The following is a 14,536-nucleotide window of genomic DNA, read 5'->3' as shown; positions in this document are numbered from 1 at the left end:
TTATTATTACAAGCTAATCGATACTTACATTATATATATAATTGGCTTCTTAGGTAAAATATGTTTTTTCGTTTAAATATCACATACAGTGTATATAACAATAATGACAATAAAAAAGAAAACCTAATTTTATAATTTGCGTGCTCCTGTGTTTTGGCTGAGGTGACCAAGATTGCATTTTACGGTCTCGGAATAACAGTTCAGACTGCTTGTTTTTACACATGTTCATAGAAATTTAACGGTTGAAAACAGATATATCTAGATTTAATATCCCATTAAAAGTTACATAATATAAGACCACGATCGAGAGCATCGTGGGTAGCGATATGCAGGCGGCGTATGGGATTTGCAAATTATTTTGTCTAGATGAAATAAATGTTTATTCTTATTACTGGTTTATGTAAATAATGAAATGTTCTTGCAATATTTCCGACGTTGGACATTTTTATTTTGCTAAAATTAATATCGATGCTGCTATCGTTTATGCGAGGAGATGAGATGAAGAGGTTTTGCCGAGTCATCTCGGTTTTCCCCTGTCGACACCAAAATAAAACTTGTATTGTAAAGATAGTGACTGTGTACAGGGGCGTAGGGAAGCGGGGACAGGAGAGGGGCAATTGCTCCCCCCCCCCCCTCCCGTTTCCCAGGACGGGGGGGCAAACATGTCTTTCCCCCCCCCCATTTTCGCCGACTGAAATTTTCCAAAAATGCTTATTTGAAAGAAAAAAGGGTCCTCCTGCACATTTTTCGTACTTCATTCTAGAAAATTTTTTGCTGCGCGGCGCATTTCCTAAAACGTTCAAGCACATAATGTCAAACCTTAAATAGTAAAAATTCAATACACACGAACTAGACTAAAAATGTCCATCAAGGGATTCTATGTACTATTTAAAAAAATATCTCTTAAAAGATCAATCTGTTTATGTCTTAGCGAGACAATTTATTCATTTTCTTTATGTTACACAACAATGTGCCGATGGTGTAAAGCCGGTGTATTCAGATCGAGTAGGGTTGCATAATGTGATGACGACACAATTATCATTTCTAAATGCAGGTAGCTTTAAATCGAAAAATTTCAATGTTAAGAACGCTTTATAATCATTAAAATACATCGTAAAACTCATCTCAGCCATTCTAAATCGTATTTTTTCCCCGGTGGAGACCCTCGGACCCCGTAACACCAAATTATCGCGCCTTTGGGCGGTCGCAAACTCATCAAAACTCATTTAAGCTATTCTAAATGGTAATATTTTCCCGGGGGAGGCCCCGGCGCCCCAAACACCAAAATCTCGCGCTTTCGAGCCCTCGCAAAATCATCAAAATTCATTGTAAAACTCATCTCAGCCCTTCTAAATTACAATAATTTGGGTTACAAAATATTGAGGACCTTTGCCTCCCATTACGTTTCATCTTCCTACGCCACTGGTGTATTCTGTTTATCCTACAACTTTTTCATTATATATACAGAAGATGGTATTCAAAACGAAGCAATTTGCCTGTTATTTACACGATTTCACTCAAAGCGAAACGCTTCTTTGATGATCAAGAAAATATGCATTCACTAAACCGAATGAGTGTGTACTCCTTTTGACTACCGTGGGAAATATGTAAGCGACGTCATTCCGGTGATTGTGACGTCACTGTTTGGCGGGACTGACTGCCGTTTCATTCACCGCTACTAAAAGTGACGTCACTGGAATGTTCGGGATCAAGTCATCAAATTTAGAAATTGAATCAAACGAAAGAAATTAGACATTATTTTACTGACATCGTAATATTTTCCTATTACAACTGTTTACAGAAAATTCTTATAATCTGGCATCGAGTTCTGTGCCCAACTAATGTCGATATTAGTGCTGAAAATGCATTGTTTCTTGATATTGTTCCGCTTCATTTGTTGACTATAAATTCGTAAAATGAACGTTAACCCTCGAAGGGCGTCAGAGCGCTTGTTTTCAAGGGGAATAAACACCGTAGTGATAAAGACCTTCCAAGTATGGCAAAAGTGAATATTTGCATCAGGGAAATAGGGAAACAAAAAAAGTAGATTTTCTCCAAAAGTAAGTAAGTTACACTACATTAGTTTTGCTGGAACACTTAAAAAATCGTTCTGATTTCAGAACAATTGGAATTATGAAGATACCTCTTACAGTATTTTTATTATTATTATTATATATAATGTAAGTTAATTATTCTACACTTTTTTGTGTCCAAAAGATCTTCAAAATGGTAAGAGGTATGTCAATGGCCGGCCATATTGTTATATTGTATGGCATGAGTTGAAGAGGTGACTGCAACATTTTTAAGTAGGTCTAAAATCCAAGATGGCCGCCATGACGTCATACCTTAAAAGTTTAAAACAGCCATAACTCAAAAACCGTTTAAGATACAGCAGATATTTTTGATATTTTATGGAGATCGTATAAAAGACTAACTTTTATTCAATTACAGCAACTAGGTCAAAGGTCAAACAAAAAAGTTCGCTATGGGGTCAAAGTTCACGAATTTAGATTTTTTTGATTTTGCAAAATTTCTTTTTACATATCGATGCAGAATGTCATTCTCATAAATTTGGTGTCTTTTAGTTTTCGGTAGCACTCCCGGTTAATGCTGTATGCCATTTTGAACAATCCTTTGATCTTTGCTAAATTCCCGCCAAAATGTTTAACATTATATATTGTCGAACTGAATGACTAATATACTCTGCAATTGCTATAGAAAAGACCCCTCTAATGTTCTCTAACGTTTGATATGATTTTCATCTTCATCAAAAAAACAAAAAGGCCGCTATGACGTCATATCTTAAAATTTAAAAATGCTTATAACTCACTAACAGTTCTTTTCACAGATTTCATCCAATAATATTTTTTGCAGATAATCTTAAGCCTAATCTGTTTCTCTCTACATGTTTTTACAGAAATGGCAACTTCCGGTTTTCGGTAAGGGTCAAATGTTAAAGGTCCTGTTTTTAACAATAAACTTGAAAACTTTTCTCCTGAAGTTCTGTAAGGTCTAGGATCTTCATATTTCATATATAAGATTTCCAGGGCATGGGATATAAAGTCAGATACTAGGAATGACCTTGACCCATAAACGAGGTCACAGGGGTCAAATACACATATCATAAATAAATTGTTTAAATGGTCATAACTAGCTTATCGTTGGTTTTACAGCTTTCATGCAATTATGTTATTTGAAGATAATCTACAGGACAATGTTTTTCCAATAATAACTTGTTATAACAAGAGATCCCAGAGGGCTCGAACAAATTTGGAAATATGAATTGGATTAAGATGAGAGTTCTCTTCGGCTGATCAAACTTCATGCAGATCTTCACTAAAACCCTTTTATTCAGGGCTGAAAGTCAAGGTCATTTATTGGTTACAACTTCAAAACCCATGCATTACCTAGTTCTTAACTTACCTGGCAATGACGGTATTGTAAAAAAAATATCGGGAAAAGCCAGCCAAATTGTCTATGACAATTTCTAGTTTGTTTTATTCTTACTGCATAATGAAGATCTTTGATATTGTTCATATTATGGAATCTTTTTCTGAATTCTTGAATATATATATATGAATTAAATAAAAGGTTTAAATAATGTAAATTAAGAAAGTTGTGTTTTTATTTAGGAAACTGATTGTGGTATCAATATCTCAAAAGACAGGATATATCTACAGATTGTTTACAGTCTACAAAAAGCAGTGAAGAACATAACATTTGGAGGATATGTACACATGAATGGTTCCAATACACATAAAATACGTAACGCAGAGTAAGGTATGCGAGTCTCGTGTAGAAAGTGTGTGAAGAATGTGTTTGACAACGTATAGTATACATTTTGATATTTTGAAGTGTTACTGTTTTGGATCCATTAAAAAACCCAGCAAATTACTGTTTTCGGAGTAAGCAAGTCATTTCTGAAATCACGATGTAGGTAAACGATAAACAGTTGTGTCAGTAGGATGTTGACTCATGCCTACTGACTCACAGGAAATGACGTAGTGGTATAGTGGTAGAGATTCTATAAACTCAAACCGCGATCATACAGGATGCAATATTTCAGAAAGTGTCGAAATCTGGCTTTTTGACTTTTTGTAATATCGTATCCTTAACGATCTCTTGTTATATTTGGTTAAGGTAATGATGTTGTGCATGATATTAAATTTCGCGATTTCCATTTCAATATTGCGAATGCTAATTTTCGCCGATTAAAAAATTAAATAAAAATTCTTATCAATATGAATGGTGTAGATACAGAGACATAGATAGTATACTATCTATGTAGAGACATAGATAGTATACTATTTATGTCTCTTATAGATATCAATTAGCGAATATCAAATTACATGAAGGTACTTGAATCGCGAAATTCGCGAAAGTAATTTGCACGTGAAAGAAAGCTAATTTACAGTTTAATATGGCAGATTTGCGCCAAAGAAAGTATCATGTAAAGATTTGTATAATGTCAATCAAAGTCAATGTGTTTTTATTACTACACAATGCATTACTACCGGGTATAAAATAATTGGAAACCTGTTACGTATATTCGTTCTAACTAAGATTCGTACTTGAAAAAATCCAGTTATTTTCAAATATTGATTGATAGGAGAGAAATTGATATAAACTTTTAACTGTGTACATTTTAAAAGCGTTTATATTATAAAAGTCTAATAGAAGAGGTGTACCGATGTATTTCATCGCTAATGATAACAATAAAGAAATATTGCCACCAAGGGCTCCGAATTGACACTCCTTCTATCTATGGATGACCCTTGGTAAGTACAAATAGATTGATGTTAGAGTTGATTTGTACTTAGGTTCGTCAATGTCATCCATAAAAAGAAAGGTCAAAACATTCGTGATTTGTCATAATCATAAGATAAAATGTTTCTAAGTGTTTCTACACCTTCGCAATTCATCACAATTTATTCCAAACACACGTTCAGTTTTCTGTTAGGTTAACGTTGATCTCAATTTTGACCAAATAAATTTGATATATGTGAATTCAACATGAAGCGCTAACGCGCATCATGAAATTTGCCTCTGTCTAGTTGGAATTCATATTGGCTATGGATGCCAACTTAAAGACGTTCAATTCTTAAACAACTACGTATATTATTATACGAACTCTTATTATGTAGCACATTTTTCATATTCAGTCATGTGCAAAAATGATTTCAGAAAAAATGATAATAAGAATAATTCTTAAGTTTCAATATATACATTCTAACGCCATTGGTAACATAAAGTGACGGAGGAAGGATAACAGGCATTGTATTATTTGACGTTGATTTGAAAAAACCACCATACATAATTACTTCCTATCAGTCACATGTTTGTCAGATATACTTACAGAAAGGGTTATACGTATACGCATACATATACGGATATGTATTGGATAGGGGGCGACCATTATTCATAAAACATTCCATATTTTCTAGTTTCGCATATTGAATAATGAACTTTAAAAAAAACCAAGACAAATACAACAGTAATTTACTTGATAGAACTAGAAGTCTTGTAAACGCGTCAATAAAATATGATGATCTCTGGAAGGATACCCATTCCACCGATAACACATGACCATTGCATGACTGTCGTGTATACCAGGAGAGAAGAGAGGTACAATGTGCCATATAACTTACGTATATCACGTTATCTTTTTCTCATTTACCAGAAGTCCACGTCTCATTTTTGTTCGGACATAGCAGATTATATAAGTGCAATATGAAAAAGGAAATATAGCCCAAACAAGTTTTATTTTTGATAAACATATATTTGGTACGCCACAAACAACATTACCTAAATGGAACTATACATCACATTAAGTTATAATGGAGGACTATAAAAAATAACTCCAGTACCTAGTTTTTATCTATGAGTAGTTTAAGATGTTGGACTTATTTATTTATCTACCCATTTAATTATACAATGGTGAAAATATTAAAAACAAGATGGCCGAAAGCCTTTTTTTTATTTAATAACTTTCATATTTGCATTTAGTAACCATGTAAATAAGGTGTAACGTTCCTTATCATACTGGTGTGTTTCTAAATAATTTCAACTTTTGGACACCAGTAGTTGCATTTTATAATATTATAATAATCTTACTTCTGACACCATTTGTTGCGTTCTTTTATCTTGCGACATCATTTACTATAATATTTACAGGATGACAAAACACACTTGATTCGAAATAAAACCTAAATCATATGTAACTGCTTAATCCAAACAATTTTATAAGGAAACGTACATAAATCCTAAGTCCAAGAATCTAAAATTCAGTCAAAACGCCAAAGTCCCGAAATACAAGTCCCGCTACCAGCGAAACACTCCTATCCAAAAACGTACTTAATCAGCCCCGGTCCCAGGACCGCAGGCCTTTTTATACCCCTTTACTAATAGGCTCATGTATGAACATAACCTACATCTACAAGCTACAAATATAGAATCTACCAGCATCTAAATTACGGAATCTAGGTAAAGATTTAAGGAATTATCCTTACACTGAATATACACTAAGACTAGCATCTAAATTAGTGAATCTAATTAAAGAATTCATGAATTTCCCCTACTCTAAATATACACTCGAGACATCCGAAATGAAGCTAGATATACTTTCCAAGCAAAGCTTAATAATAAAAATCTAGGTGATTCCTAAATAATTACGTCATTCCTCTAAACTAAATATATGATCATTTTACTCGGGTAATAATATAAGGCTCTTTCAAATGTATATATATAGGATAGGGATATTCTACCCGAGGGTCACAAAATGTTGTTAAGGCATGCAAGTCATGGGTAGCCATGCAATACAGCTTCAGGCGACACGAGTGTTTTGCCTTAAACCAGCCAGTATAACATGTGTAGCCATGAGAGAAAATAATGATCTAGACACTATAGAACTAATTTCTGACTCTTATCACCACATGAATGATTGTAACAAAGTCATTGACACAAAGTTAAGATTCTACGTCAATTTATTTACAAGGTATTACACTTTAAATTTTTTACGACGGCCATTCTGAAAAAGATATTAACATTCATATTTGCATTCAGTTACCTTGAAAATGAAAAAAACCCTACACAAGATGACTGAAAAAACAGCTTTTAGCAACTAATAAGATTGTACATCAAAGTTCAAATATATGGTACAAAAACATGTGAAAGTGCGTTACAGAAAAATTATAAACATCTCTGGAAAATTCAGATTACGTTCATATGTTTATGCCGAAATCAGCCGGCGAAAAGATGTGAACGCTTATTCCTTTTCACATGTTTTTTTACCACTGGTGGTACGAAAAGATGTGAAAGCATGATACATGATACATGATCCTGATGTACATAAACATGTGAAATGATTTACCTTTCAAATCTTCTACCATCAGTGGTACAAAAAACATGTGAAAGCGTGGTACAAAAACATATGAAATGGTCTGAGCTTGTCTGTGCTTTCACATCTATTTGTCCCATCAGTGCTACAAAAACACGTGAAACCGTGGTACACAAAGATGTGAAAGGAACATTGAAAGTTGTTATCAAACACCAAGACCAGAGCTGACCCCGAATAGAAGCAGTGCGATTAGGACGTCACAACAAGCGTAAAATGTCGTTAAGCACTTCTTAGCACAAACAGAAACAAAACTATTTTCCTATTTTTCGGGTGTAACTTTGGTCCTACGATTGTTAAATAAAAACCGGTATGATGTGGCCATTCTTAGTATGATTACAAAATAAATGGATGAAACATGTTACCAACATTTCACATTCGTTTAAGTGTTTAATTGTGTTTTCCTATGAAGATGTCTAGAATTCAGCCCGATCGAAGCCAACCTCTTCATGAAACACTTCGAGGAATTGGCTCTGAAAACCTTCCGGGACAGCCCAAGGTATTGGGGGAGATACGTGGATGATACCTTGGCCATCATACATAGCAATGTGGTAGACGATTTCACTGACCATCTGAACAACTCTCACTCAGCCATTAAGTTCACCATCGAGAGGATGAAAGACAACTCAATCCCAGTACTAGACACGTACATTCGGCTTCGTGACGATGGATACCTTGTGTTCAGTGTGTACCGTAAACTAACACACACCGACCAATATCTCCAATTCGACAGTCATCAACCGCTAGAACACAAGCTGGATATTTAAAGAACTATGACCCATAGAACTAACTCCGTATTGTCCACTCATCAGGCCAAAACGCAGGAAGATCACTTGTCGGTAAATTGTACGAAAACGCTTCGCGTTTACGCAATTTACCTCGTGCTCCATTAGGTTTATCAGTTCATAAACTAGGCAAAGTAAGAAGTTAATCCTTAAGTGTATCATGCTTTCATATGTTTTTGAACCATTTATGGTACACAAAGATGTGAAAAAAGTGGACCATGAAAAAAGTGTTACAGGTTTTTCATATCTTTTTGCCAGGCTCTTGTCGGCCATCGTTGAATAAAGATGAAAGACGTGTATTTTGACATTATTTCGTGCAGATAAACCTATGATATCGAACGGTCAGAAATGGTCTTGTAAACATACCGGCTATGTTGAAACAGTCGCCATTGCAAATATGACACTAACTGAAGCGTTTCTTATATTGGCATCCACATTTTCTACGGCTGATAACATGTTTGTTTCTGTTTTTCCCGTGCTAAGTCGATCGTCTCACCTGATATTTTCCGAAAATGGAGACGTTCCGTGACGTGTTTGTGGACCACATTAATTATTTTTATTGATTGTATATTTTTTCCAAACTTCACACTTGTTTTCATTAACAACTTACATGGCTTTAGTCAGCATTTTATGCAAAAACGTGGTAATTTTCTTGTAATTGTTTGTAATTAGAAACAAAATCGAAAAGTTAAGTATATTGGGCCTTTGATCTGAATAATTTCATGATAATGGCCACCATGACCGTCAGCAGCAAGATTCGTGTGGGGTCCCGATCTCAAATAGCTTGCATTAGGTCATACACGTAGTAACAGTGTGCTAAATTTCCTACTGGCATCACAAAGTGTACGATTTTATGCTAAAGTCTCTGGAATATACGCTTTGGGAGGATGGGGCTGTTGTCCTTTTTATATATAGGGTCTTAAAGAGACCGCAGAACCAAATGATTTACATTGACGACAATGTTAACGTTAAGTGAAGTTGTCAGGTCCGGACGGTCATTCATCGCTAATTTTGAAGAGGGTCATCTCACAAAACTGCGAATTAAAATTCGGTAAAGAGGTACCATCTTGCTAAACTTTTATGTCGGGAGTTCCTTCTTTCGTTGAACTCCGCACTAAAATGTTACCGAAATTCTGATAAAATTCCTATATTGATTATCTTCCCTGTCAGAAACAGACTTAACAGAATTCCAAAAATTATATTTAACATCCATATATATTGCATCCATATTATCCTACCCACACATTAAATATTTGAAACTGATGCGCCATTTTCACCTCTCTATGAAATCCACAAGGGATTTTCCTGAAATCTATTATTGGTTTGATTCTGCGGTCTCTATAAAAATGTCCATTTGATGTTATAAAACGAGTCTCAGAAGGTGGGAGCCTGATGACCAGGCATTGGCACAATTACATGGTAATGTAATTAATGAAATAACAATTACTTTGCGAATGTGATTAATCAAATTACAAATTACCTTATGTATCATTTATTTTATTTGACAATATTCATTATACTTACATCATATATTAACATAAATACAATCGAGACACCAAGTGACAAACATACATGCATGCATTAGAGTGATATTACCATCAAATTCTTCCTATATCTAATTTTGCTTACAATATAATAGTTTTAAAACCAATGAACCTTAATATTACCAATTGAAAGATTGTTTTTGTAAATAAGTTTTACAATATGGATCGGCCAACCCTAAAGTAATAATACAACAGGGCTTTAAATGTCCCGGTTTGGGACACTGGAAGTTCAAAATTTTTTGGAACGCTCAATAGGTTATTAGGTGATGCCATAAACACCTCTTTACCTGGACAGTCAAATCAAGTTACTGGTGACACAAATACAGGTATGATGATTTATGACAAGGCCTTGTGTTCCCTGAGTAGTGAGTACAATTAACTCTCAAGTATGAATAAGTTATGAACGGCGAGCACACCCGTTACCTAAGCAGACCAATCATTATTTTCAAAGCAGGTGTATGATTTAGGTAAAGTATGTCATGAAACCTCAATATCACTTTTGTTAATTATTTTAATGTTATAATATATGATATATTGCTAAGTTTCCAGTACTTGTGTATATACTTTATATACATGAAAGCAAAAGATCTATATTCTAAAAAAAGTTCCAAAATATATTAAGTTTTTTTTTTAAATTTTTTTATTTCTACAAATAAAGAGTAACAAATGCAAAATCTAAACTATTTCATTCAAATGGATTACAGGTATAATGATGTTACATGTAATTGATTTTTTTCTTCACAGGGGCCTGCAATTAATTGTAATTAATTACAATTACAAATTACAATTACCGCTAGTCTGTTGGTGACCTATGATAAGTACATTGATATTGATATAAGGTGAAATACATATTTCAGATCTACAATGTCATCCTTAAATAGATAAGTCAAACGCGTGATTAATCATAAGATAAAATAAGAAGTCACAATCTTAACATGTTTTTGTGGATTTCCATAAATGTGATTAAACACAATTTATTCCAATCACATATTCAGAATGGTGTCGTGTTGATGACACATTAGATAAAAAATATAGGTTTCTACTTATAAAGGAGTTCACCTTTCTATCGACAGGTATTAAGTTACAGTGAATGTTATTGTATTACTGCATTTTATTTCACCTTTGGCAAAGTACTCGGAATATAAGTGAGTTTGTTATTATACTATTTGATTGAAAATATTCGACTCCAGATCACAGATTATTGTGAGTTAAACGAAGAGCTCTTAGACTCATATTTTGTCATAAATTGAACTAGAAAAAAATAGTGTCATGCTAACAGTTAAATAGGTAAAAAGCCACCGGTGGGTTAGATTCCTTTGTTTTCCAGGAGAAATACGGAAACATATTAGGCCAATATTGGGCTTCGCCTCACCCAATACATTTTTATACACCTAATATATTTCCGTATTACCTATGTAAGACACTACATTTGTAAATGTAACTAATAATATTATACAAATATAGCGTTTTGATGAGTCCAATTCATGGTTATATTAACCTAAGAAAATATATGGACTGAGGACGTAGTCCGAATTCAATAATTTTTCTTCGGTTGATATAACCATCCATTGACAAAATTTAAAATGTTATATTTGCTTTATTATTTTTCTGGTAAATTCTATTTCATGGTGATAGTTTTATCTGATAGATTTTCAACAGGTTTAATTGAAAACAATATTAACGCATTCATAATAAAATCAATTCTCAAATGTTTAGTACTTCAGTTAGTAAAATATATTAAATGATAATAATGATAATAAAACAAAATATTAATCAAATAATTTTCATATTCATTGGCCTAATATTGTAACTAGTCTAATGAGCCTCACCGGAATTTCAGACTAAATATATGTTTTTATTCCATGTCTCCATACACTTAATGGATGATAATCTAGTTCTTCTATTTCCCTACCGTGTTTGTGTTGAAACATTACAGTTTTACCTGTTGTCATAATAATCTTTGATAGACATATACTTTGAAACATACACTGGAAAAACAAATTTGAAATATATTTTCAAATTACAAAAGATACATCATAACAATGGTTTCAGTATTGACTACAACACCGTATACTCCCTTTGAATAATTTCTTAAAAATCATAAAAAATTCTGAAAAATGTATGTTATATCTGTTATATAGAAGTTGAAACTATAGAACACTTTTTTGTTTTGTTTTGTCAATTGTTTTTTCAAGTATGGCAATGTGTGAAAAGAAGAATATATAAAAAAAACTAATAATGTTGTGGAATTTAAACTAGAAGTAGATGAAATATCGATACACCAGATATACAAATATAAACACAACACTTCAATCCAGTTCAAGCATTTTAATCAGAATATATTTTCATATTAATCAATTTTAAGAATATTTTAGCATATTTTTCAGTGAAATATCACACTGACTTAAACCAAGTGCTTTCATGACCACTTGAAGTACCAACATATAGGTACTGTGCAGTGGCAATGAACGACTTCTCTCAATGAAGGAATATATGTTACTCATACTTTCTATGAAACATAGTTCGATATCTAAATGTGTGTAAGTGGTTGGGTTGATCCCTCAGGGGCCTGAGGTACGGGGCTAAATAAGCCTAGGCTGTCCTCATTGCTTTATTTGCATTTTCACTGCAGTCCCACTATGTAACCTTACCAAGCGCAGTTGGAAGTCATATAGACAATGAACTTCAATCGCTTATTATGACGCCATTATTATTGTGACGTCACAATTGTTATGCCAGCGATCAAGGATAACGGCTGTTCAAATGGCTGTTTTCTCTCCTTGACAATAATGAATGATTAATTCATTATCAATGCAAAATCCCTTGGTATGTGAACATAAAATTGTAACCAAATGTAAATATAAGCATTGAACGTCTTTCAGTTGGCATTCATAGCCAATATGATGCCAACTGAAAGACTTCGATACTTAAATAAATGACTACTTGTATGAATGGATATCGTTCATAGTTAGTGTATAGCATGCTTATGCGCTAGAAAATCATAATTGTACAAATGCTTGGTTGATCCGCCATGACCCCCAATGGGCGGGTTCAATTAAATAGCCAAACTTCTTGATAATAAGAATGAATATCTTATATATTTGTTATTGAATTGATAAAACCCGCTGAATGTCACAGGCCTTCTGGGCATCTTGTTTCATACGCTGTTCTGAATTTTATTATTCTAAATCGTTAATGTAAACTAAATATTTTCTACTTTAGATGTCTAATAGATTATGCATGGCTAATCCATATGTCGCCAGTGACAATAGATTCAAGGTCTAATTTTAATTAAATTTCTAGGTGTGTCTTCAGTTTAAAAGTATCTAATGTATCACAAGACTGTACATTATTAGTTGTCGCACCTCAGACAGAAATGTCCTTAAACGATTGGCGGAGAGCCGTCACGTGGTGACCCCCTATCACTTTATAGGAGGTCAGTAAATTTTATTATGGTGCAATATGGCGGATCTCGCTTTCGCTTCAAAATTTATACATATTCTCTTCAACTAAACATACCATTTCATTACCGTAAAACTATATTTTATTGTATTTTTTGTGTAAAATTAACTTTAATCGTTTTTATACTTAAAATCAAATTAAATGTATTTTTTAAATACGAGTTGCTTTCCCTACGCCAGTCTGAAAGTTGATGACGCGGTGAAAGTCAAACGTAACAATTCAAACATTTTCTCGACTTTGATCATAAACAAATGGAGGAGTTCGCAGGACACTTGTAAGATCATTCCTAACTCTACAATTTATCGGCATAACTTTAAAGTGATTATCTCAGAGAGAATGTAGAAATGATCAAGGAGATTGTGCTTTAAATGTTGGATGGATGTTTGTGTCACTTAAGTTTGCGATGCTTTCAATTCATAACCATTCTCGTGTCGTATTGAGGTAGGCCTAAGTTACTGTGCACAAGGAATGTCAAAATTATTGTTTATTTATAAATTATTTAGTACTTGTTCTGCAGGTTCCTTATACAGTATATTTGTAGATTCTGGAAAGAAATATATAAATAAATCTCGGACCTCGGACAGAAATGTCCCCAAATGATTGACGGAGAGCCGTCATGTGGTGACCCCATATCATATTAGTGAGATTTCGATGCAGTTATGTGTGCACTCACGCAAGGGCCTATTTTCACCAACTTAAAAATCGCCATACATAGGAAAGTATCACAGAACAAGGGGATAACTTCCAGAACTTTTTGTCTTCACTTCCATAAGTTTTTGGATCCCGTAGTGAAATGAGGTTGAGGCAAATACTGGGTAGTGATAAATTATTTTATTATTTGTTATTCAATATCTCTTGTACAAATGTTCACCAATTAGTAAATAAAACATTTAGATCGGTAAACATACTCTTTGAAGAAAAGCAACATGCGTATACTATTTTAAAAAGAGCTTGTTTCAAGGTCTCTGAAAAAATCATTTATTCCAGGTCTAAATTGAGGACGGTTATGTGAATTAAAATAAACGATCCACATTTTATTAGGCATTATCGGTTAAAAATATTGTATCTGGGACGAAACAGGTTTAAGGTTGATCTACCTATACAGAGTTCTCGATATACATATCGCTGCTTACACGTCATCATAACTTAAAAATGACAGGTGCGCATTATAGATTATATGGCGTCTATCACGAGCTTATAATTCCACAGAGAAAGTGGAACTCTTCAGAAGGTGATTGAGGACTGAAGGTAGGTGGACATGGCTTCGTTCTGTAGAAATAATGTTACCTTTTAATATCTATTTTATAAAATGCCATAAGCATAATCATTTCCAAATTATAATTACAAGAATG

Source organism: Argopecten irradians, chromosome 4 (genome assembly GCF_041381155.1).
Source record: "Argopecten irradians isolate NY chromosome 4, Ai_NY, whole genome shotgun sequence".
NCBI lineage: Eukaryota > Metazoa > Mollusca > Bivalvia > Pectinida > Pectinidae > Argopecten > Argopecten irradians.
This window is presented reverse-complemented; position numbering follows the sequence as displayed.